This window comes from Dryobates pubescens, chromosome 35 (genome assembly GCF_014839835.1).
Source record: "Dryobates pubescens isolate bDryPub1 chromosome 35, bDryPub1.pri, whole genome shotgun sequence".
Classification (NCBI taxonomy): domain Eukaryota; kingdom Metazoa; phylum Chordata; class Aves; order Piciformes; family Picidae; genus Dryobates; species Dryobates pubescens.
In genome coordinates this window covers 3,194,860-3,219,206 of record NC_071646.1, presented here as the reverse complement: position 1 = coordinate 3,219,206, position 24,347 = coordinate 3,194,860, and the positions used below count along the sequence as shown (strand labels likewise).

The 24,347-nt window shown below is 54.4% G+C and overlaps 1 protein-coding gene across 1 annotated transcript in view; it reads left to right on the top strand.

Moving 5' to 3' along the window:
• The first annotated feature begins 6,178 nt into the window (after window positions 1-6,178).
• PLXNA2 (plexin A2) overlaps window positions 6,179-24,347 on the top strand; it is a 208,286-nt gene continuing 190,117 nt past the window's right edge. Inside the window, exon 1 of the mRNA XM_054176319.1 lies at window positions 6,179-6,398. The gene's annotated coding sequence lies outside the window, so the exon portion shown is untranslated. The remainder of the gene's footprint in view (window positions 6,399-24,347) is intronic.

Sequence of the window (24,347 nt, the reverse complement as noted above, 5' to 3'; positions counted from 1 at the left end):
GGGGGGGGGGGACACACAATGCTCTGCCTCTTTCATGTGCAGGAGGACAAGGAGGCTGAAATATTCATTTCTTGATGATGAAGGGACTAAAGGTTTCCAGTGAGCATCCCTGCACTGAGCCTGCTGGGGAGGTCTATTGCCAAAAGCAGCTTGTTGCTCACAGCGACCACCTTGCAGGCTTCCCAAAGTGGGGGTCAGGCTCTTCTCCCCAGGAACAAGTGATAGGGCAAGAGGAAATGGCCTCAAGTGGCACCAGGGAAGGTTTATGAGGACAGACTGAGAGAGTTGGGGTTGTTCAGTCTGGAGAAGAGAAGGCTCCGAGGAGACCTAATTGTAGCCTTCCAGGATCTGAAGGGGGCTCCAGGAAAGATGGGGAGGGACTTTTGAGGGTGTCAGGGAGTGAGAGGGCTGAGGGGGATGGAACAAAGCTAGAAATGGGGAGATTCAGATTGGATGTTAGGAGGAAATTCTTCCCCATGAGGGTGGTGAGAGCCTGGCACAGGTTGCCCAGGGAGGTGGTGGAAGCCTCATCCCTGGAGGTGTTTGCAGCCAGGCTGGATGTGGCTGTGAGCAGCCTGCTGTGGTGTGAGGTGTCCCTGGCCGTGGCAGGGGGGTTGGAACTGGCTGAGTCTTGAGGTCCCTTCCAACCCTAACAATTCTATGATTAGATGAAATTTCTTCACTGAAAGAGTTCTCAAAGGCTGGCAAAGGCTGCCCAGGGAAGTGGTTGGATCCCCAGCCCTGGAGGTGTTTAAAAGAAGCAGAGATGTGGTGCTGGGGGACACGGTTTAGCTCCAGACTTTGTAGAGTTAAACAGTTGGCCAATGGCATCTTGGGATGCATCACCTCTGTGGCCAGCAGGTTGAGGGAGGTTCTCCTACTCTACCCAGGTGAGGTCCCATCTGTAGTACTGGGCCCAGTTCTGGGCTCCCCAGTTCAAGAGGGACAGGAAACTCCTGGGGGAGAGACCAGCAGGGGCTCTGAGGATGACTGGAACATCTCTGATGAGGACAGGCTGAGAGACCTGGGGCTGTTCATCCTGGAGAAGAGAAAACTGAAGGGGGATCTTACCAATGCTGATCAATACTTCAAGGGTGGGTGTCAGGAGGATGGGGCCAGGTTTTTTTCAGTGGTGCCCAGGGACAGGACAAGAGGTAATGGGCACAGACCTGAAGGCAGGACCCACCTCACTCCAACCTCCTCTCATGGAGCTGTAGAGAGCAATGAGGTCTCCCCTCAGCCTCCTTTCCTCCACACTAAGCCCCCCAGGTCCCTCAGCTGCTCCTCACCAGTCCTGTTCTCCAGACCCTTTTAGCAGCTTTATTGCCCTTCTCCTGACACACTCCAGCCCCTCAATGTCCTTCTTGGAGTGAGGAGCCCTGAAACTGTACCCAGGATTTGAGGTGCAACCTCACCAGTGTTGGGTACAGAGGACCAACCACTTCCCTACTCCTGCTGGCCACATTAGTGCTGCTCCAGGCCAGGATGCTGGTGACCTTCTTGGCCACCTGAGCACACTGCTGGCTCCTGTTCAACCAGTTGCAACCAGAACCATAGAATCATAGAATCAATAAGGTTGGAAAAGACCTCAAAGATCATCAAGTCCAAGCTGTCACCCAACACCTCATGACTACTAACCCATGGCTTCAAGTGCCACATCCAATCCCTTTTTGAACACCTCCAGGGATGGGGACTCCACCACCTCCCTGGGCAGCACATCCCAGTGGCCAATTACTCTCACTGTGAGGAACTTTCTCCTCACCTCCAGCCTCAACTTGGTGTGTGTGCTCTTCCCTGCACGGTCTCCTTGATTCCAGCTGAGGCAATTGGTAGCTGCAGGAAGACAATTAGAAATGGCACATTGTCTGCACCTCCAGTTTCTGACACCACCTCAAGCACAGCCCTTGTTGGCAATTGTGCTTCTGACAGTAACAAGGCACTCTGGAAGTGGGGATTGGGAGCCTTTCTGTTCTGCTGCCATTGCACTTAATGAAAGCAGAGTTTGGTTTAGAAAGAACACTAAAAAAAGGAAAGAAAGGTGGGGGGTGGGGGGAGGGAGAAGAAAAGGCAACAACCCCCCAACCTTTCTGAGTTAATTTCAGCTCAGTTCAAACCAGAGGCAGTGACCCAAGCTCAGAGTGATGACAAAATGACCAGCAGCAGAAATCCAAGCTCCCACTGATGAGAAAATCTGAGGAGAGGGAAGGATAAAGTGAGTTGGGGAAGGAAAAATCCTTTTCATTTTCCAAGATATTATGAACTGCATCGAAGGGGGGGTTGGGGGGGGGGGGGGGGAATTACTTGACAAGGTTCTTCTAAAGAGGAAGAATAACACAAAGTGCTGGTTAAATTCCCATTGATCTTTCACTCAGCTTCCCATAGACATGTGGGTTGGACTATTTGATATTTCCTTTCACTGTCACAGGTAATAAGGGAGTGGAAACAATCATTCCTAAATAACTGCCTATGATTCCTCTATTGTAGTGATTAGTGCTGAATAATTATTAGCTCTGCTGAATATTGCATGGATAGGAGACGATGCGAGCAGCTAGGAGCTGTCAGCCGCTGGCATCGCAGCGATCGACTGACGATGCTCCTCCGAAGACTGTCCCCTGCCCGTGGCTGGTGCCTGTGGCTGGCGCCTGTGGCTGGTGCCCATAGATGGTGCTCTTCCCCTCGCACAGCTTCGCTCAGCCGGTAGTCCTGGTCTGTGCTTTCCCTGAGCGCAGCGTTTTGTCAGAGATGGGAAGGGAGAGGGAAGAAACAGCAGCAAGGCGGGGGGGGGGAAAGGAAGAAAGGAAAGGGATCTTTCTGTTTTCTTCCTGCAAACTCCTCTAGGTGCAATTTGGTTTTCAATGAGGATGATGAAGGGACTGGAACAGCTGCCTGAGGAGGAAAGGCTGAGACCTGGGGCTGTTTAGTCTGGAAAAGAGAAGGCTGGGAGGGGATCTTATTCATGCTTAGAAATAGCTGAATGCCAAGAGGAAGGAGCCAGGCTCTTTGCCGTGGTGCCCAGTGACAGGACAGGGGGCAATGAACACAAACTGGAACCCAGGAGGCTCCACTTCCACATGAGGAAAAACTCCTTTGCTGTAAGGGTGCAGGAGCCCTGGAGCAGGCTGCCCAGAGAGGCTGTGGAGCCTCCTTCTCTGGAGACTTTCACAACCCACCTGGATGTGTCCCTGTGTGACCTGCCCTCAGTGACCCTGCTGCTTTAGCAGGGGTTTAGCCTAGAGGATCTCCAAAGGTCCCTTCCAACCCCTACCATTTTGTGATTCTGTGATCTTTTCCTACTTCAGAAATCAGAGGAGAGCAGAATCTCTTTAACCACCCTGGGAGCTCACCGAGCGAGGGCTGACGTCAGGTCCCGATGCTTCTGCAGGCAGGGAGGGAAGTGCCAGAGGCGATGGATGGAGCCACATTCTCCAGGACTTTCAGGGAATCTGAGGAGCTAGGTGCTGGGAGGCTTGAAAGCCTCGTTGCTTCACACAGCTCACACAGATTCATAGCCCCTGAGCTCTGAAGCTAGGGAGTTTATCAAAGATGAGGACAGAGAGAAATTGTGAATACACAGGCTAGAAGCAGAGGCCAATCCTTCACCCATGCCCTGCTTCACCAGCTGCTTAAAGACCACTTTGTCATCTGGGGGCCAGATTCTGCCCTGCTGAGAGAAAGCACTGGGTGGAGCTGCTTGTGCCAGAGGAAAGAGGGAGGAGAAGTGGTGTGTCAGGATTCATGGAGCTCCTGGTGTGCTTCATGGCACAGCTCAGCGCTCTGTGGGGAACAGGCTGAGGCATTCTTCACCCACCCCAGTGCTGCCCATGGTTTGGCAAAGCCAGGGCTGGGAGTTTTGGTGGTGATGATGTTGAGGCTGTTAGTGCCCAGGTGGATCCCATTGTGGTCCAAATGCCTTTCTGTTCCCCAGCACCATGTGCTTAGATGCATAGGGGCTGCTGGGTGTGGTGCTGGCTAACCTTTAAAGCACAGAGAGAACTCATCAGCCAGCAGCAGATCCATCTCCTGAGCTAGGCCCCTACAGAATTGTAGGGGAGCTCTGGAGATCACCTAGCCCAACCCTCCTGCCAGGGTAGGCTCACCTAAAGGAGGTCACAGAGGAGCACATCCAGATGGGTTTTGAATATCTCAAGAGATGGAGACTCCACCACCTCCCTGGGCAGCCTGCTGCAGGGCTCCAGTGCCCTTAAAGTTCCTTATGTTTGGATGGAACTTGTGATGTTCAGGTTTGTGCCCATTACCACCCCTTGTCCTGGTTGGTTACCCCACCTGGTTTGTTTGGCTCCCCACATGCTGGAGCAGCCCTTTGCTCACACCCCTCCTGTACATGCTGCTCCCCAGCAGAACTCAGCTGGACTGAGCTTGATTCAGACTCTGTACAGGAACAGAATGGATCATCAAGGAATAATAGACAGGAGACAGGATGCAGAGGGTCCTGAAAAGAGAGAAGTGGCTGTGGAGACCCCTGCCTTGCCCTGCAGGGCTCTCTGCAGAAGGGGAAGTGTGTGAGTTGGCTGCACATTGCCCAGGGATGGTTTGTGATGGGCTTTGGTGTTGGTAGCTCTGGACATGTGACACAGTAGCTGTGTTAGGGACAGCGAGAGAGGAGCTTGCTGAGGAGCCAATGCTGCCATCCACTGAGTGTCTTCTGTTTCCTCTCCTGAGCTAAACAGCTGCAACCTGTGCATCTTCCCAGGATGTCAGATGTGCACCTCTGGAGCTGCCAGTGAAGCCCAGGGGACCCTTCTCAGGGGTGGGGTGGGTGCTTGGCTGTGGTGTGCAGGGGGACACAGCTGTGCTTCACGGAAGGTCATGCAGGCACTGTTGGCAAGGAAATGCTTTCCTGAAGGCTGGGCAGTGTGGTGAGGCTGGGGACGGAGGCAGGCAAGCTGACCTGTCATTTTCTCCCCAGAGAGGGGCAGAGCTGGGTCTGCTTTGCAGGATCCAGACCTGCATGGTGGGATGTGAAGGCATTCCCAGCTGGAACCTGCACAGAAGCCTCCTGAACCTTATAACGGGGCAAGCAGCAAAGCTAACACCAGCTGGATCTTCCCCCCCAAACCCAACCCAAACATTACTGCAGGATCCTGCTGACACACACCAGGCACTGTCAGGTGTGTCCCTCCATGAGCTCACAGAATCAGGATCACAGAAGGGACCTCTGAAGATCATCTCACCCAACTCCCCTGCTAGAGCAGGCTCACCTAGGGCAGGTCATGCAAGGACATGAAGGTCGGTGGCTTAGCAGCACAGGTAAAGCTTTTGTGCTCTTGGAGGTGACACAGTCTTGGGAGAAAATTGATTTTCACCTCCATTCCATAGATGGGGAAACTGAGGAACAACCCTGGTGAAGGGTCTGGAGAACAGGTCTTGTGAAGAGCAGCTGAAGGACCTGGGATTGTTTAGTCTGGAGAAAAGGAGGTTCATTGCTCTCTCCAACTCCCTGAAAGGAGGTTTGGAGCCAGGTGGGAGTTGGTCTCTTCTCCCAAGGGACAAGTGATGGAATGAGAGGAAATGGCCTCAAGTTGCACCGGGTGAGCTTTGGGTTGGACGTTAGGAACAATTTCTTGACTGGAGGAGCAGTCAGGCGTTGGAACAGGCTGCCCAGGGAGGTGGTGGAGTCACCATCCCTGGAGGTGTCTAAGAGGCAGAGCTGTGGTGCTGAGGGCATGATGGAATGGCCATGGTGATGTTGGGTTGATGTTTGGTCTTGCTGAGCCTAAGGATCTTTTCCAACCGAAGTGATTCTGTGATTCGAGCATCACTCTGCCCAGCAGGAGTGGCATCAAGGGGTGTACAGGAGCTGGGAACTGGGAACAGAAACCAGCAGCTTTCACTCCCTCCCACTCCTAGAGCTGCTGAGCAGCTGTGACCCGCGCGATGTGGGAGCAGCTTGACCGTGCTGCAGGTGTGCCGGTGCCGGGGATGCGGAGCCGTTCGGGGTGAGCCAGCCCCGCTCGGGGCTTTGTTTCGGCGCCGGGGAAAAGCACGGCGGGGGTGGGAGGATGCGGTTCCCCGCACCGTTATCCCCGCTGCCAGGCGCCGAGGCTGGCGAAGGGTTAACGGCGGAGAGCGGGGGCGGCGCGGGGGCGGGGAGCGGAGCCGGGAGCGCGCCCGGGCTCGGGGCTCGGCGGGGAACCGGGAGCGCGCCCGGGCTCGGCGGCGGGCGGATGCCGGGGAAGGCGGAGGGGAGCCGGGGCTCGCCGCCGTACTCGGGCTGCGGAGGGATGAGGGGCCGGCGGAGCTGAACTGAGCCGAGCCGGGGGAGGCGGAGGAGTAACGGGAGCCCGGCCCTGGATCTCCATGGTGTCGGGAGCCGGCTGGATTCCCCCGCCGTGAGCCGGCACCCGAGGAGGCGGGCGGCACCAGAGCGGCGAAGGCTGGTGAGTGCCTGGGGCTGGTCAGAGACTCCTGCCTGCCGGTATCTCCCCGGGGGCACAGGACATCTCCCGAGGATACGGGAAATCCCGGGGGGGTACGGGACATCCGTGGGGTTGGGGTTCGGGCTTGCCGGGGCATCCCTATCGCCACGGTGCTGCCGGCGGGAGGGTGCAGAGAGAGGATTCGGGTTCGTCTCCCCGCGGTCGCTGCAGACGGGTGGCACCAGGGGCTGCAGACCGCGGGCGGTGCTCGGTGGTACCGGCACCGCCGCCGCCGTGCCCGAGGAACCTGCCCGGGAGCGGTACCAGGGTGCTACCCGGAAGGGAGCAGGGATGCCGTTGGAGTGCCCGGTGCTGCCCATCTTCCCCTTCCACCCCGGCACCTTCCCCGCTCCGTTTCCCGTTACGCACGGGTGTATCGTCTCGTTAGTTCTGCCGCCGGTTGTTCCCGCACGGTCACGGTCTGGAGCTGCCAATGCACCAGAATAAACTCATTGCCATCAAAAGTTACTGCTGGCAGAAAGCATCCCTATCTTGGGAGGGGGGAAAAAAAATCCCTGTTAGAAGTTCTCTAAATCCTCCCAAGACCCTTTTGGGAAGGGGATGGTGGGCGGGATGCTCCATCAACAAAATCCTCGCTTCGCTGCGATGGTCCAGGGCTCCTCCAGCCCCGCGGCTCCTTGGATGGGGTGCTGATCCCATTAAAAAGCCGCTGGGTGCGCGGACCACGCTGTCCTCTCTTAGTGTGACCTCCGTTTAACCTGGCACGGTCAGGCTTTGTCTCTATTCAAGCCACGGCCAATACTTTCCACGTTCCTGGAGGTGAAGTGAATGATGTTCAATTAATCTGTGTTCCAAGGGGTATCAGAAAGTCAATAGGTTAATATTAAGTGAGGTGAATAGTAAGTGGTGGAGGGGGGAAAAAAAACCAACCTGTCCAGCAGTGACCTCGAGTTCAAGATACTGGCTTGGGGGTGAGGGAATGTGAAGTTAGCAGAGGACCGCGATGTAAAAACCCACTGCTGAGAGGCTTTCCCCTCAGATCTGCTGAGCACTTGATGCTTCACTGGTGGCTTGAATGTGTGTAATGGGTCGCAGCTGAGTCGGGGAGCCGGTCTGGTCTCCCTTTCTCTGGATGGCTTCATTGATAGGGTGTCTAAAAGTTAAACCAAATGACCTACTTTACAGCTGAAAGACAGATGCCTCGGAAGAAATCTGTGCTATCTTCAGAACAGATGTTGAGGCTTTTTTTTTTGCCTTTAACACCGAGGTGTCAGATCCTTTAAAATGTGATTTTTTTTTTCCTTCTCTCCCCCTTTTTTTCCCCTTTTCCCTCTTTATTGCTGTCCTTTGGCCATTTGTCATCACTTTGAGGCCCCCTCAAAGCATGAATGTGATATTTTGGGGGTGATGCAGGGAAGCAGAACAGCCTTGAAGGGAGGAAACTTGGTGCGAGTCAGGTGAAGGTACCACTGCTGCTGTGAAATCTAGCAAGGCAGTCAGCTCTCTCAACTCTCCCAATCATCTCCATGGCCCGTGTTGCTAGAAGATAAAGTAACCCAATTTACTCCTCATTGTCTTTTATGGTGGTGTTTGATGTAATTAATCATGGAGTTCCCTCCCTCCCCTCCTCCCGCCCCCGGCTTTAAACAAGTTCGTGTAGTGGAAGCAGGTAGCAGATGCTGCAGAAGACCTGCTGTAGGAACAGCTTCTCCTGGTGCTTGGGCTTGCTCTTTGTGTTAACCCTGAGCTTCTCCTGGCTCTCAGCGGGAGGCAGATCAGGCTGGGGGGAGCAGGCAGAGCCCGGCTGGCTGGGGGAGCTGGGGGGAGCAGGCAGAGCCCGGCTGGCTGGGGGAGCTGGGGGGAGCAGGCAGAGCCCGGCTGGCTGGGGGAGCTGGGGGGAGCAGGCAGAACCCGGCTGGCTGGGGGGAGCAGGCAGAGCCCGGCTGGCTGGGGGAGCTGGGGGAAGAGGTGGTTGCTTCTGCCCTGTGCTCTTTAACTCTCTTCAGCAAATTGCATTAGTATGTGACAAATTGGCTTGCAAAGCAGCTAAATGGAAATGACATTTGGAGCGGTTTGCTGGGCAGACCCTGTGGTAGCTCAGGAAATGTGATTTGCAGTATCTTCCTGAGACCTCTAATTTAACTATGCTGTAGGGCTTTCCAGAACTTACTTCAGGAACTCCTGTTGCAGCTAAACAGGGGAGTCCAGAATGTGCCTTGGAATAATTGCCCAAAAGCTTGGGCAGGGGTGGGTACAAACTGTCTCAGGCTGTTGGCAGCTTCTGTGAGGAGCAGGAAGAGTTGTCAAAGGTTGGAATGGTCTGCCCAGGGCAACAGTGGAGTCACCATCCCTGCAGGTGTTTGAATAGCATGTGGACCTGGTGCTTAGGGACATGGTTTAGTGGTGATCTTGCAGTGCTGGGTCGAGGGTTGGACTGGATGATCTTGAAGAGCTCTTGAGCTGAGTTGAACTGGGAGAGGAAGCAAAAGCTAATAGGGTTACTGTGTGGGGCATGTGGCAGGAAGCTGTGTTTGCTGCCTGGTGTCAGTGTGATGCTTTCCTGTGGCAGCCAGGCTCTTGGGTGTACCTGTGTTGAGCTGAGGCAGTTTTGGTGTCTCTCAGAGGACCAGACCTGGCTGTCTTGTAGCAGGAGAGTGCCAGAGGTACCTTTGTTGAGCTGAGGCAGTTTTGGTGTCTCTCAGAGGAGCAGCCAGTGCTGTCTTGCAGCAGGAGAGTGCCAGATGTACCTTTGTTGAGCTGAGGCAGTTTTGGTGTCTCTCAGAGGAGCAGCCAGTGCTGTCTTACAGCAGGAGAGTGCCAGAGGTACCTTTGTTGAGCTGAGGCAGTTTTGGTGTCTCTCAGAGGAGCAGTCAGTGCTGTCTTGCAGCAGGAGAGTGCCAGAGGTACCTTTGTTGAAGCTGAGACAGTTTTGGTGTCTCTCAGAGGAGCAGACCCTTCTGTCTTGCAGCAGGAGAGTGCCAGATGTACCTTTGTTGAAGCTGAGGCAGTTTTGGTTTCTCTCAGAGGAGCAGCCAGTGCTGTCTTGCAGCAGGAGAGTGCCAGAGGTACCTTCGTTGAAGCTGAGGCAGTTTTGGTGTCTCTCAGAGGAGCAGCCAGTGCTGTCTTGCAGCAGGAGAGTGCCAGAGGTACCTTCGTTGAAGCTGAGGCAGTTTTGGTGTCTCTCAGAGGAGCAGTCAGTGCTGTCTTGCAGCAGGAGAGTGTCAGAGGTACCTTTGTTGAAGCTGAGGCAGCTTTGGTGTCTCTCAGAGGAGCAGACCCTCCTGTCTTGCAGCAGGAGGACGTCCACCTGCTTCTCTCATCCCGCGTCTACGTCTCTGTTTGAACGTGGCAGCGATCAAACTGTTTTAATTGGCCCCTCTGCAGTTTGAACAATAAATATGTAATGGGAAGGGGGGGGGAAGGGGTGTGTGTGTGTGTGTGTGTGTGTCCCCTTCCTCATGCACATGGTGTTGGGGCTGTCATTTTTGATGGGGAAAGCGTGTGCTCTCTGCTCGCCGCGTCCCTGCGCGCTCGCTTCCAGCCCGGCTGAAAATTGCTCTCCCCCATCTGTGTTTGGCATCCTTAAGAAGAAAGGAGGGGAGGGGAGGGGAAAAAAAAAAGAGTAATAATAAAAAACAAACCAAAAAGAGATGAACCTGAGCATGCAGTGCTCCTGAGACAGGCCCCTTCACATTTCTAAACAGTCCTGATTATTCAGCTAATCTTTATTTCATGGGCCTGTTACAAGAAACACAAACGGGGGAGAAAGTAGAAGGCGGTGACACATTTAAAATACACAAGAAAAGTGCTGGCAGGAATATAATCGTTTTTATTCCAGCCCTATGAAATATTTATAGGCCTAAGTTGTGGCAAGATTCTCTGCCCCTCCCTCCCCACCTTGCCTCCCCCCCCCCCCCCCAACCCCTTTCCCCCCACCTCTCACAGGATGCCAGGTCGGAAGGGACCCCAAGGATCATCCGGGCCAACCTTTCTAGGTGGTGGCAGAGTTGGAATGAGCTGGCCCAGCACCCTGGCAAGCTGAGTCTTAAAACTATCCAATGTAGGGGAATCCACTGCCTCCCTTGGGAGATGATTCCAGTCTCATGGGGAAACATTTCCTTCTGGATCCCAATGGGAATCTTCCCCGGCAGTATCTTGTCCCCACCACCCCTTGTCTTTGCCATGGGACTCCTTGTAAAAGGGACTCTCCATCCTCCTGGCAGCCACCCTTCGTGCCCTGGTGTGGTACCAGGGTGGTGACACTCTGGAACAGATTGCCCAGAGAGATTGTGGATGCCCCCTCCCTGGAGGTGTTCAAGGCCTTGAGCACCCAAGTCCAGTTGAGAGGTGACCCTACCTGTGGCAGGGAGGTTGGAGTAGGTGAGGTCCCTTCCAACCCATTCTATGACTCTGTGGAAATAACTCTTTCTGAAATACTTTTCCCAGTGAAATAATAGCTGGGGGGATACTGACTGTGCTGCCAGCGGAGCTCTGCCCCCACCCTGAGCTGTCTGTGCATACAGCTGGGCACAGCATCTGTCTGTCCATCCCTGTGGAAGGAAGGGAGGGAGGGAGGGAAGGAAGGAGAGCAGCGTGCTGGCCAGGCTGCCCAGCTCGGGCAGGGAGTGGAGCATTGTGTTACACTCTGTTAACTCCAAATAATTCCCAGCCTGTGAAAAGCCTCTTTTGAGGTGCTTGTGTTTTGTAGGAGCCCACAGCTCCCCCAGGGCATCCTGCTATTAATTCATTAGATCTGAGGGGGTTTTTCTCTCTCTTCCCCCACTCTTTTCTCTATTTTTCCCCCCCTATCCATTCCCTCCCCCCCCCCCACCCCTTCCTTGGCAATTCAAACAGTGATGAATGGACAAAAATCCCTCAAGGGAAACATTTTTTCACTTAGTTACAAAGATTTCATGGCTAATTAGAGTAAATGTGGGTTTTAGAGTGTTAATCTCTTAACCAGCTTGGCTAGGAGGCCACCACCACAACAGCAAAGGGGAGGGCAAGGGGGAGCTCAGGGAGGGGTGGGGGGGAAAGGTGCTACCAAGTTCTACCCAGGGCTGAGCCAGGAACACCAGTGGCTGGATCTGCTGCACCTTGGTCACCAAGAGCATCCAGTGCACGACCTCCTTAGCTGCTCTAACTGGGTGCCCACCTTCCCTCCCAGGGCACCGAGCAGGGTTGAGGGCACAGCTCTGCTGTGCGAGGCTGGAAGGGCTTTTGGTCTGAGGAGGCCAGCAGCTCTTTGTCTGCCAAAGTGGTGCAGAGAGAGCCTGTGGGATGAAAAGCAAAGCAGGAACAAAAGCAGAATTGAGGGCAGCGTGTTGTCCTTGGGCAGCAGCGGCGACCGCCCGGGGCTTGTGTGCAGATTCTGTCTCTGCAGTGAAAATATGAATTTGTTTGGGTGGTTTGGTGCCAGCAAGGGAGAAGGGCTGTGAAGACACCTGCTGGGTGCCTCAAGCTGGCTCCACACGTGCTGCTGTGCCACCCATCACCATCACAGGGCGCCCACCATGCCTCCAGCCCACTTTCTGCAGGGTGAGGCGACGTGGTCCCGGTGGCAGGCTGTGGTGAGAGGTAGATGCTTTGCTGGTGGAAGTCATCAGTTTTTATCTTGATGTCTGCTGTCTTCTTCCTCCCTCCTCCAGTCCTCCTGTCTGTGCTGCCTCCCTAGCATCTGCTTTTCCAGCCTGCTTTGGTCTTCATCCCAAATAGCTCTGGCAACATGGGGAGGTTGGTATTCAATGAGCTGGCTCCTTGCTACAGCCCGCCGCCCACCCCGGGCAGCGAGAGATAGGGAGGAGATGGGAGTGGGATGCGGGCTTGAAATTCCTCCTCATCCCACTAGAGGGGATCCTCCGGATCAGGCTGGTGGAGCCCAGCTGTAAAATGAACATAAAGCCAGCAACTGGCACAGCTGAGCTGAGCTGCAGCCTCCCGCTGCGGGGTGAGGATAGGTTACAGGAGCTGCGAGGCTGACCCAGAGCTTGACTCGACGTAGATTTCTTCAGCCTGGAGGAGAGAAGGTTCTGGGGAGATCTTAGAGCTACGTTTCAGTATCTGAAGGGGACCTGCAGGAAGGCTGGGGAGGGGCTGTTTAGAAGGGCTTGGAGTGATAGGGTGAGGTTTGAAATTGGAACAGGATAGATTTAGGTTGGACATTAGCAGGAAGCTCTTCACAACAACAGTGGTGAAACACTGGAACAGGTTGCCTTTGAGGGTCCCTTCCAATCTGAACCTGTGGGTGGGGGACTTGAAGGAGGATTTTAGTGCTTTTCAGCCATTCCCAGCTGAGGCAGGTCAGTTGGGGCTGCCTCTCCTTGCTCCCAAGCTTGGCTTGTGTCGTCTCTGCCCACTGTGGCCCAAGCCCAAGAGCTGGGAGCTGCTGGGGAGGGGATGAGGCTGCTGCAGCAGGACCTCCCTGAGAGACCACCATATCAGCCATGCACCCAATCTACTGTGTGCTCTCTGCTGGCCTTGGAGGCTGAGTTCTCATCCATCTGTATGTTTGGGAGGGCCTCAGAGGTGTTGTCAGGCTGAGGCTGGGTACTGGGATGCTGGCTGCTGGGTGGAGGTGGGCTGCCAGGGCCAGGGTGCTGGGAACAAGATGCCCTCCCCTGTGCTATCGGCTGGAGCCCATCTCATGTTTCTGGCTGTAATCCCTGCTTGTGTTTGGGTGAAATTGAACTGGGAGGTGGGGATGGGGGGGGCAAGGCAAAGAGATAAATGTATTGTATTATAAAAATTTAATCCTGCTTTGCCTGGGCTAAAATTACCTCCAGAGCAGGAGAGAAAAGGCATCAGAGTTGTGTTATAAAAAAGTCCAGATCACCTGAAAAGGCAGAGAGATAGTGAGCCTGGGAGTGCCCTCTGAGCCAGGGCACCTGCTGTGCCAGGCTCTGCTGCTCATCCTGCCCCAGGACCAGCCTTGCCTAGTAGTGATCCTGCCCTGAATAGAATAGAATTAACCAGCTTGGAAAAGACCTTCAAGATCATCAAGTCCAACCTCTCACCCAACACCATCTGATCAACTAAACCAAGTGCCTCATTCAGGCTCTTCCTAAACACCTCTAGGGATGGGGACTCCACCACCTCCCTGGGCAGCACATCCCAATGGCCAATCTCTCTGTCTGGGAAGAGTTTCTTCCTAATATCTGCTCTGAACCTCCCTTGGCACAGCTTGAGACTGTGTCCTCTTGTTCTGGTGCTGCTTGCCTGGGAGAAGAGACCAACCCCCACCTGGCTCCAACCTCCCTTCAGGGAGTTGGAGAGAGCAATGAGGTCTCCCCTGAGCCTCCTCTTCTCCAGGCTAAGCAACCCCAGCTCCCCCAGCTTCTCCTCACAGGGCTGTGCTCCAGACCCCTCCCCAGCTTTGTTGCCCTTCTCTGGACACCTTCCAGCAACTCAGCCCTTTGTAGCATCTCATCACCTGGCCAAGCAGATGGTTCTGCCAAGAAACGGGTCCACTGGGGAGATTTTGTTGCCCAGCTGATGAAGCTATCTCAGCCCCCTTCACCCTGTGCCTTTTCTCCTGTGGGTTCCTTAAAATCCTAGATTCACAGAACCGTTTTGGTTGGAAAAGACCTTTAAGATCATCGAGTCCAGCCATTGACCTAACACCACTAGAGGCACTAAACCCTGTCCCCAGGCACCCAACCACAGTGCCAGAGGGGCAGCCCCGTTGTGACGGGCTCCTGCCTGGCTGGGGATCTCCCGAAGCGCAGAGGACCCGAGTCTTTGCTCTTCGCAGCTCCTGCCCACCCCAGCCGTTCCCTCTGCCCCTACTGATGGGGCTGATGGCAGCGGTGGTGGGAAAAGCCCAGAGCTCACCCCCAGGCCCGTGTGGTTTTGGGGGTCTGAGGCTCCGATGGACGAGCTCCTGGCTCTCTGCATCCAGCTGCTTGTCGTTCTTGGTGTGACAGCAGCTTCCTAGGCAGGAACGTCCCTCACAGCCCTTTTCCTGCACCGCTTCCCTGCTTTATAAAAGTGAAAGGTGACGTCTGAGTAAATATTGCCCTGACCTCTCACCTCCCCCTGCCTCCCCCTGCTCCGCCGCTCCTTTCACCAGGCTCATTAACGGAGGCGCCGGCTGCCCCGGCGCTGTGCCGGTGAGGAGGAGGAGGCTCAGTGCTGGGCTCGGAGGTGGTCTCAGAGCTCGCTGAGGGTTGGGTGCTGGAGCCCGAGCCCAGCGCCTCACGGCTGGGAGCCGGATGGGAAGGGCAGGCTCCTTCCTGAGCACAGCCGAGGCTGAGCCTCCTGCCGGGTAAGTGGGTGTTGGGTCAGCCTCTGCTTGGCTCGGGGGTGCTGCTGCCACATAAGGGGGTGCCTCTGTGGGAGCAGTCCCACCAGCACAAATCCGTGTGAGCAGGGGATTTTAGGGCTGGAGCATCTCTCTTATGAGGAGAGGCTGAGAGACCTGGGGCTCAGCAGCCTGAGAGGGGATCTGATCAATGCTTATAAATGTCTTGAAGGGTGGGGGGCAAGAAGGGGCCAGGCTCTATTCAGTGGTATCCGTTGATAGGACAAGGGGCAACAGGCACAAAGTGGAACCCAGGAGGTTTCACCTCAATAGGAGGAAAAACTTCTTCGCTGTGAGGGTGCTGGAGCAAGCTGCCCAGAGAGGTTGTGGAGTCTCTTCTGGAGGCTTTCAGGATCTGTCTGGACATGTTCCTGCGTGACTGCCCTGGGTGACCCTGCTTTGGCAGGGATCTGGACTCGATGCACTCTGAAGGTCCCTTCCAACCCCTATCATTCTATGCTTCTGTGATCCTTGTCATTCTATGACTCGTCCAGAGAAGCAGGTGCAGGCAGGAGGAGCTGAGCATGGACCTAGCCTCTGCTTCTTCGCGGTGCCTTGGAAGGAGCTGAAGGGCTCTCAGAGGGCTGGACCCAGTACATCCTATCTGTCATAGTCTCAGCTCAGGAACGGGGCTCAGCAATGGAGGTGCTGGGATGTGTAGGAAGCCCTTGGGATGCACAAGCAAACCTGACTTCATTTTCCTAGTGAAGGGATGGTTGGGTGGGGGAATGGTAGTCCTTGGAGAGGTCATTCCCTGTGTGCCTCAGGGATGGTTAAAGCAAACAGCTTCTTTAGCTTTCGGCTGCTAGGGCTGGCTCTGGAGAGCGCTTGAAAACCGGCGGTTCTCATTGCTGCAGCAGCTCGGTGTCAGGCTCCGGAGCACCGTTTGCCTGCCCTGTGTCTCGGGAAGCCACGGGGTGCTGGGGAAAACAGGAAAGCTGTGGGGCAGCGCTGGGCTGCTCCTCAGGCTGACGTGTGCCGGGAAGGAAGCAGATCCACCGCGGCGGGGCCGGAGCCGCCGGCAGCCCCTGACTCAGCGTGGAACAAGTTCCTCATGGTATTTCCAGGCTCTGCGAGCCTGGGAACAAACTCTCCTTGGAGAGATTTATGATGGGTTCGCCTCCCTAGCAGTTTCATGTCACTGGTAAGAGGGTCTGGAAGTGATCCTCGTGGGGTGCTGGAGATGATGGAGGAAACTGGGTGTCCGTGGACGGGAATCTGGAGGCGTGCAGGAGTCGTCTTTGGTGTTCCTGCCTTTGGCTTGTGAACCTGGGAATGAGCTTCCAAAAAGTGAGTTTGAGTTCCAAGATTTTGGAAGTAATACTTAAAACAGAGGCTTGGAGTTGTTGTTTGCTGCTTGATTGCTGGGTTTGCCTTGTTAAGGCTTTTCTTCATAGCCCAAAGTGGCTGTTTGCCGCTCCAGGAATGGGGAGTTGAGGCTCTGGGAATTAGTGTGTGAACTTTGAGACGTGGTTTGGTGACCATGGTGGTGTTGGGTTGATGGTTGGACCTCTTGGAGGTCATTTCCAACCAAAACAAGTCAATGATTCTGTGGAAAGCTGGGGCTGTAGTGATCGTGGCTGCATCACAGCAGGGTTAAAGCCTCCCAAGTCCCCTTGCTGGGCTGGGGCCACTTCCCATTTCTTGGAGAATATCACCAAAGCAGCAGCGAGTGTCAGACCACAGGGGGCTGGTGACTTGCCTGGGTAGCCAAACAGGAGGATTCAGGTCTAGCTGGTGCATGTGAAGAGCTCTGTTCCCCCTGGCTGGGTAGATTTATTGATGTCAGAGCAGGGAGATGGTGAGTTGGCTGCTGAACAGGGATGTTACAGTTCAACTCCATAAAACAAGCAGGCTGTCTCCTCTGCTCATTCATTTGCCAAGTCCCCCAAAAGTGGCAGTGACAGGAGCAGAGGATGGAGCACTGCCCTCATGATCATATTTCCTGCCTTTGCTGGTTTGTGTCACAGCCTGTGATGTTGTTTAAACAAAACAACAGCCCAAAAAAAACCCACCACTACCCCCCACACCCTGCGAATTTCCTTTTCATGTTTGATGGAAGTGCAAAGAGGTGGGGTGGGGAGGGGAGGAAAAGGTGCCTCTGGGTTCCTAACCACCTAAATTATTCTTCTGCTGAACGTTTGCCTTTCTCACAGGTTGCTGTGAAATGCAAATCTTCTCTGAAGATAAAACATGGGAGCTGCTGGGTGTTGAGAGAGAGGCTGAGGCTGGTTGGGGTGATGAAGCTCTTAACCGGTGTAGGAGCAGGCTGAGGTCCCAGCTCAGTTTCACTGAGCTGTTTCTGGTTGTTCTGTGTGACTCAGGGGGTGGCTGGGTGTGACTCTGCAGACCTTGAAGCATCTTGCTTTACCTGGGGTTTGGTGAGGAGTGGATGTAGCTAACAGCTACTTGATCAAAATTCCCCCATGAGAGCAGTGTTTTGTCACAGCATCCCAGCATGGGGGCGGTTGGAAGGGTTGATCTGGACATAATCATCCAGTCCAACCCCCCTGCTAAATCAGGGGCACCCACAGCACCTTGCCTGGGATGACAATGCCCAGGTGGGTTTGGAATCCCTCCAGAGAGGGAGACTCCACAACCAGCCTGCTCCAGGGCTCCAGCATCCCCCAAATAAAGAAGTTTCTCCTTAAGTCTCAGTGAAATCCCCTGTGCTCTAGTTTGCACCCACTGCCCCTTGTCCTGTCTGCTACTGCAGCCTCCCCTCCCCCATTACTGCTGCTGGCCAGGGCACAAATAAGAGGGAAGATGCCCAAATCCCTTCTTTCTTTCATCCATTGGCTCCAGGAGATGCAGGGCAGCCAGAAAGGCAAAGGCTGCTTGCTGTGGCCAGGCTGCAAGGTGGTGGCTGTGCTTGCTTTTGGGGGTTTCTGAGCTGGTTTGTTGTCTGTTGAGCGCTTTCCAAAGGTGCTGCTGGTGCTCTTACAGGGCAGAGAAGCTCTTCTCAAAATCTGGAGTAGAAAACTAGGAGTAAGAGCTTCCCAAAAAGAAATCCACCTTGATGAGAAATGTTTCTGTTTGCCCTACTGGTGTCCTTTGCTGCTTGCCCCTTCCTGTGTCCAAATCCATTTAACATCATGGGGGACACCTTCCATTCCGTTCTGTTCCAGAGGGTGGAAAGGGCTGGCTGAAAAACCTCCCCAGTGAATCATCTGTTTGGCTGAGAGATGAAGCAGCAGCAGCAGCAAAAGGCTCACTGCAGGACGTTTCTCTCCTGCTTGTGAAAGTTTCCTTTGCAGTTCACAAGGAGTTAATGAGAGCAGCAGTGGAGCGTTTGGCTGGGCCGGCAGAGGAGGAGCCTTGCCGAGCAGGGACTGTGTTAAAGGCCCGTTTGGTGGTAACAGGTTTAGACTGCCTTTAAAAACATCTCATAGCAACCAAGGAGCGTGGACAAGCACTCAGGAGTTCAGGGGAAGAAAGAGGCAGGAGCCCCTGTGCTTGTCCCCTGGGATATAATAAGGTGCTGGTACAAGGACTTGCAGAACTTGGCTTTTGAAGGCAGAAATTGTGTGACAGGGCAAATCTGTTCCCTTGGTTCCACCACATCAAGTTGCTACACTTGGAGGTGGCCACAGCTTGTCTAGGGCTGAAGCTGAGACGTGCTAGAACATATTCTTGGAAAGAAACAAAAGCAGAGGCTCTTTGAAGGACTTCCAAGGATGGTGTTTGGAAGAAATAAACAAGCCAGTCCCTCTTGGCTTCTTGGGATAAGATGAGGGGCAGTGGCTTGGAGCTGGAGCAGGGGAGATTGAGACTGGAGATTGGGAAGAAACTCTTTCCAGTGAGGGTGGGGGGACACTGGAACAGGTTGCCCAGGGAGCCCCCTCCCTGGAGGTGTTCAAGGCCAGGTTGGATGAGCAACCTGGGCTGGTGGGAGGTGTCCCTGCCCATGGCAGGGGCTTGGAACTGGATGATTCTCAAGGTCCCTTACCCAAAGCATTGGTGAAGTCCTGCAACAAATACAGCTGTAGCTTCTCTCCCTCCTGGATCCTCTGTCTCTTTTATGGCATCAAGGAAATCTCATTGCCAGTTCTTAACCCATCAAGTCCCTCAGTGATGCATCTGGTCAGGGGGGATGGGGTGGACTCGATCTGCGTCGCTCACAAGTGCTGGGCATCCACAGTGCCCCAGAGCTGCCCTGGGAGGTGGCAGTGGCAGGGATGAGGACCACTGCTGTGCTTGGATGGGAGTGGGGCAGGGTGGGACAGCTTCTACAGAGGAGTGTTGGGTTAGAGGATGTGTGAGGAGCTCTCCAAGCAGGCAGGCTGGCTGCATTCCTGTGAAATATGGCCTCACAAGTCCGTGAAGGATTTATTGTTTTCCGGACACTGCTGGATCCAGTCGGAGATGCTGGACTTAGGAAGGAAGTGACTCAGTTGCTCTCCTGACAAGTGCAGCTTTGAAATTCAAAGAGGCAGGAGACAGCTGAGAGGCTCCAACTCATTCCCATTGGGATCTGGGTCTGTGCATGTCTGCTACTCTTTGTGCACTGCACTTGGGGGTGGCAGCTGGGATGGGGCAAGGGATGGGAGGGAGCAGAAGGCTGTGCTGGGCAGCAACCGTGCTGTAATGCCTCAGAACCTTCAGGCATGAGGTCACCATGGGACAGCAGGTGATGGCAAGTGAAGCTGGGGGCCAGAGGAGGGGAGAGGGCTGCTGGTGAGGCTGGTCTGTGGTGGTGTGAGCAGCTGCTGGGCTCTGTGCCCACCTGCCCATTGCCAATCGATTGCTGCACCGGAGGCACAGCCTGGGGGAGAGCTGGCAGCAGTTTTGGGTTGCCTGAGGCATGTTCCCCACCCACAGCAGGGTGCAGAAGTGCAGCAATCCTGCTTAGAAACCTAGAAACATTAAGGTTGGAAAAGACCTGTAAGATCACTGAGCCAACCCTACAAGTCCTGGTAGATGAACTGCCTGGAGAGCTGGGGTGCTCCAGCTCCTTCATCTCCTTTCCTCTCATCTTTGTTAGCCATTGGGATGTGCTGCCCAGGGAGGTGGTGGAGTCACCACCCCTGGAGGTGCTCAAAAAGGGATTGGATGTGGCACTTGGTGCCATGGTTTAGTTGGCAGGAGGTGTTGGGTGACAGCTTGGACTTGATGATCTTTGAGGTCTTTTCCAACCTTACTGATTCTTTCCTCTCAGCCACAGTGTCTGAAGCTGGCCTCATGGTCCCTGGAGTTCCACTCTGGTCTGAGCTGTGCAGGGATTTGTGCAGATAATGATTGTGAACAAGCTGAGGCTTTTGGGAGCTCTCACCCATCAAGGTGCCCAGTCCCTTTTATTTTCAGCCTCATGCTGCAACTTCTGCCTGATGTCAGCTGTGGACATAAGCAGATGTTTTCTCCATCCTATTATCAGCTTGGTTGGAGAGAGTGAGGTTTTCAAATGACAGAGAGATCCTTAGTGAAGGAACAAGAGTTGGTGTTAAAAATGAAGAAAACAAGACAGCTTGTTTCATCTAAACAGAAGGGTTATTAAACAGGCTTGAATTAATCAGGGATCTGCCAGAGCTCTGAAATTGAAAAGCAGGGCAGAGGAGCATGGAGCAGATGAGTGGTAAGAAGCCACTTCCTTGAGTAGACTTTGATGTCCAAACACTACAGGGGAGGAGATGATTGGGTTCAGTTTTGGGCCCCTCACTCCGAGGACACTGAGGTGCAGAGAAGGGCAGCAAAGCTGGGGAAGGGTCTGGAGAACAGGGCTGGTGAGGAGCAGCTGAGGGACCTGGGGGTGTTTGCTCTGGTGAAGAAGAGGCTGAAAGGAGACCTCATTGCCCTCTCCAAATCCCTGAAAGGAGGTTGCAGTGAGGTGGGGGTTGGTCTCTTCTCTCTAGTATCAAGTGATAGAACGAAAGGAAATGGCCTGAAATTGAGCCAGGGGTGGTTTAAGTTGGACATCAGGAAACATTTCTCTGCTGCAAGAGTGGCCAGGGATTGGAACAGGCTGCCCAGAGAGGTGATGGAGTCACCATCCCTGGAGGGGTTCAAGAAATATGGCCATGGCACTTGGGGCCATGCTTTAGTGGCCATGGTGGTGGTGGGTTGATGGCTGGACCTGATGATCTTGGAGGTCTTTTCCAGCTGAAAACAATTGCCAGATTGAGGTGAGATGGCTCCAAGCTTCAAAGTTCTTGGCTGGAGCTCAGAGCACAAGTCTGGGGGCACTGATGCCCAAGACCTCCTGGGATCCTGCCAGCACCCAACTGCTGTCCAGGCAGCTGCCAGGGGGGTGGTTGCTTGTCGTGCCTGCTGAAGCAGCCTGGGCAGGGAATGGAGATGCTTTGCTTTTCCCAGGGTCCAGGCACCTCCAAACACTCAAAAGCTGCATCAAGGACCCCAGTGATGCACTTCAAAGGGCAGACAATCCTGGGTGAAGAGGCTTTGAAGGGGATGGGATCTTCCTTAGTGTTGCTGTTCAAGCTTGTGTTGATGCAGTCCCTAGCACACACTTCCACCAAGGCAGGTGTGGGGAGGGCTGGTTAGTGGTCCCCGAAGGGTCCTTCAGTGCTGTGTGGCTCTCTCCTGCATCAGCCTGCCTGCTTCAGTCCTGCTGGTAATTGAAGGGCTTTTGCAGTTGGTTTCCTGCCTTTCCAAATTCCTTCTGGTCCCATGGCAGTGCCTGGCTGATGATTTCTGCCACTTCTGCAGTGGAGATGCCACCGTTGGGACCAGCAGCTGAAATCTGGAGTGAGGCAGGAAGCCAGTGGTGGTCAGGTACCAGGGAGGAACTTCACCATTTGTGTGTTCCTCTGCTTCTCATTGTGTGTCCCTGCCTCAGTTTGATGCTGTATCACCCCTGCTCTCCCAGGGAAAGTACAGTGATGGACAACATGATGGCCTGTGGTGGTGTAGGCTCAGCTTGGAGCACAGTGATGGACAACAGGATGGCCTGTGGTGGTGTAGGCTCAGCTTGGAGCACAGTGATGGACAACAGGATGGCCTGTGGTGGTGTAGGCTCAGCTTGGAGCACAGTGATGGACAACAGGATGGCCTGTGGTGGTGTAGGCTCAGCTTGGAGCACAGTGATGGACAACAGGATGGCCTGTGGTGATGCAGGCTTGGCTGGGTGGTTATTGCTCATCATCTGAACACATAATCCTGATCTGTAGTGGTGTGGAACAGCATCACCAGTAAACACCTCTCAAATGCATGTAAACATCTGAAGGGTGGAAGCCATAAGGATGGGGCTGAGCTCTCTTCAGGGACAGGGGCAATGGGCACAAACAGGAACCCAGGAGGTCTCACTTGAACCTAAGGAGAAAATTCTTTGTTGTGAGGGTGCTGGAGCCCTGGAGCAGGCTGCCCAGAGAGGCTGTGGAGTCTCCTTCTCTGCAAAGATTCCAACCCACCCCTGGCCATTGTGCTCCTGGGCAAGCTGCTGTGGGAGCCTCTGCTGTAGCAGGGGTTGGACTGGATGATCTCCAGAGGTCTCTTCCAACCCTCACCACGCTGTGACTTTGCAATTCTCTGCCTGGGGAAGTGTGCCTGGCTGTGCACAGAGCTTAAATTCCAGCTCTGCTGGCTGAGTGTGCTCTGTGGCTGCACAGCTGGGGATTCAGCAGCTCAGGAGCTGCTTTACCCAAGCCCCATTTCCAGGTTTGTTTAGGTAACAGCGTGGTGGCCGCTGTGTAAATTCCTCTGCCTGCCTTGGGGAGGGCTGGGGATAACCAACCCCCCCCTCACTGAGCAGACCTGGCACAGCCTGAGGGTTTCTGTTGCAGGATTGCTGTTTAATGGAGTGGCTGGGGACCCATTTAATTTGAAGCTGGGGTTCTTCACTTGCCTGTGGTGCACTTGGAGTGAGGCCAGGAGAAGCTGCTGCTGCTTTCTCTCCTCCAGCTCGGTGGCTGCTCTCTGATCTTCCCTCGTCCTGCTCTGTAATATTCTCCTGTAATAAACTGCAGCTGGATGTCACCTGGGGGAGAGAGCTGGGCTGAAGCTGGGGAGATAAAACTCCTGCCTTGGCCACTGGGACCTTCTGACTAGCCTTGGGCAAATCATTTAATCGTTTAATCTGCTTGCACCTAAGGTCACCACCCATTAAATTCTGTGTTGTTGGGAGTAAAGTCCATGAATAATCAGAGGATGTTCAAGTGCAGCGGTGGAGAGGAGGGGGATAAACCTCAGACCAGCTGGGGAAGAAAGCAGAAGCAGCACTTGGTGAGGAACATGCTGACCCAGATTGCCTGGAGGGGTTGTGGACTCTGTTCCTGGAAGTCCTTAAGGACAGCCTAGAACAGAATAAACCAGGTTGCAAGAGACCTTCAAGATCATTAAGTCCAACCTATTATCCAACACCATCTAATCAACTAAACCATGGCACCAAGCACCCTATCAAGTCTCTTCCTAAACACCTTCAATAATGGGGACTCCACCACCTCCCTGGGCAGCACATTCCAATGGGCAATCTCTCTCTCTGTGTAGAACTTCTTCCTAACATCCAGCCTAAACCTCCCCTGGCACAGCTTGAGACTGTGTCCTCTTGTTCTGGTGCTGCTTGCCTGGGAGAAGAGACCAACCCCCACCTGGCTCCCACCTCCCTTCAGGGAGTTGTAGAGAGCAAGAAGGTCTCCCCTGAGCCTCCTCTTCTGCAGGCTAAGCAACCCCAGCTCCCTCAGCCTCTCCTCCCAGGGCTGTGCTCCAGACCCCTCCCCGGCTTTGTTGCCCTTCTCTGGACACCTTCCAGCATCTCAACATCTTTCCTAACCTGAGGAGCCCAGAACTGGACACAGGACTCAAGGTGTGGCCAAACCAGTGCTGAGCACAGGGCACAATGACCTCCCTGCTCCTGCTGGCCACACTGCTCCTGATGCAGGCCAGGATGCCATTGCCCTTCATGGCCACCTGGGCACACTGCAGGCTCATGTTCAGCCTACCATTGACCGGCACCCCCAGGTCCCTCTTCACCTGACTGCTCTCAGCCACTCTGCCCCCAGCCTGTAGCACTGCCTGGGGTTGCTGTGGCCAATGTGCAGCACCTGGCACTTGGATGTGTTCAGTCTCCTGCCCTTGGCCTCTGCCCATCTGTCCAGCCTGTCCAGGTCCCTCTGCAGAGCCTCTCTACCCTCCAGCAGATCAACACCAGCCTGGAGAAGCTTCTCCTGAATGCTTATAGCTGGTCCTGGCAGGAGGAGACTGGATTTAGAGAATCACAACTTTTCCAGCCAAAGACTTTGATGCTTTCATGTCATCCAAAGCCAGTGCCTTGTTTACACAGGTTCAGATGAAAACTGAGACTTCCCAAGACTTGAACAAACCAGCTCTGAAACTTAAGAAGTGTTAAATTTTCCCTTGGCCTCCTACTTCAAGGGAAAACAAGGGTCTGGCCTGCTCCATGCTCCAGTGCACGGTGTTGTCACCAGCCTGGGGTCTCTCCTTGGGGACCACCTGGTGAATGAAGTCCTCTTTCTCTTTTTCCCAGCCCCTCTCTCCATGCAAGGTAATTTCTAAGCTGTTTCACAGCAGCGAGCTGGAAGCTCAATAGCTGCCAGCTGCGGTGTCTCAGCTAGCAGGTGTCAAGTATCAGCAGAGGGAAAGAAGAAAAAGGTGTCTAATTCCTGCTCCATAGGTGTCCTGGGGTGCTTATGAATGTTGCTGCAAGTCTGTTAGGGTTAAATGTCTCCAGCTGCAGCACA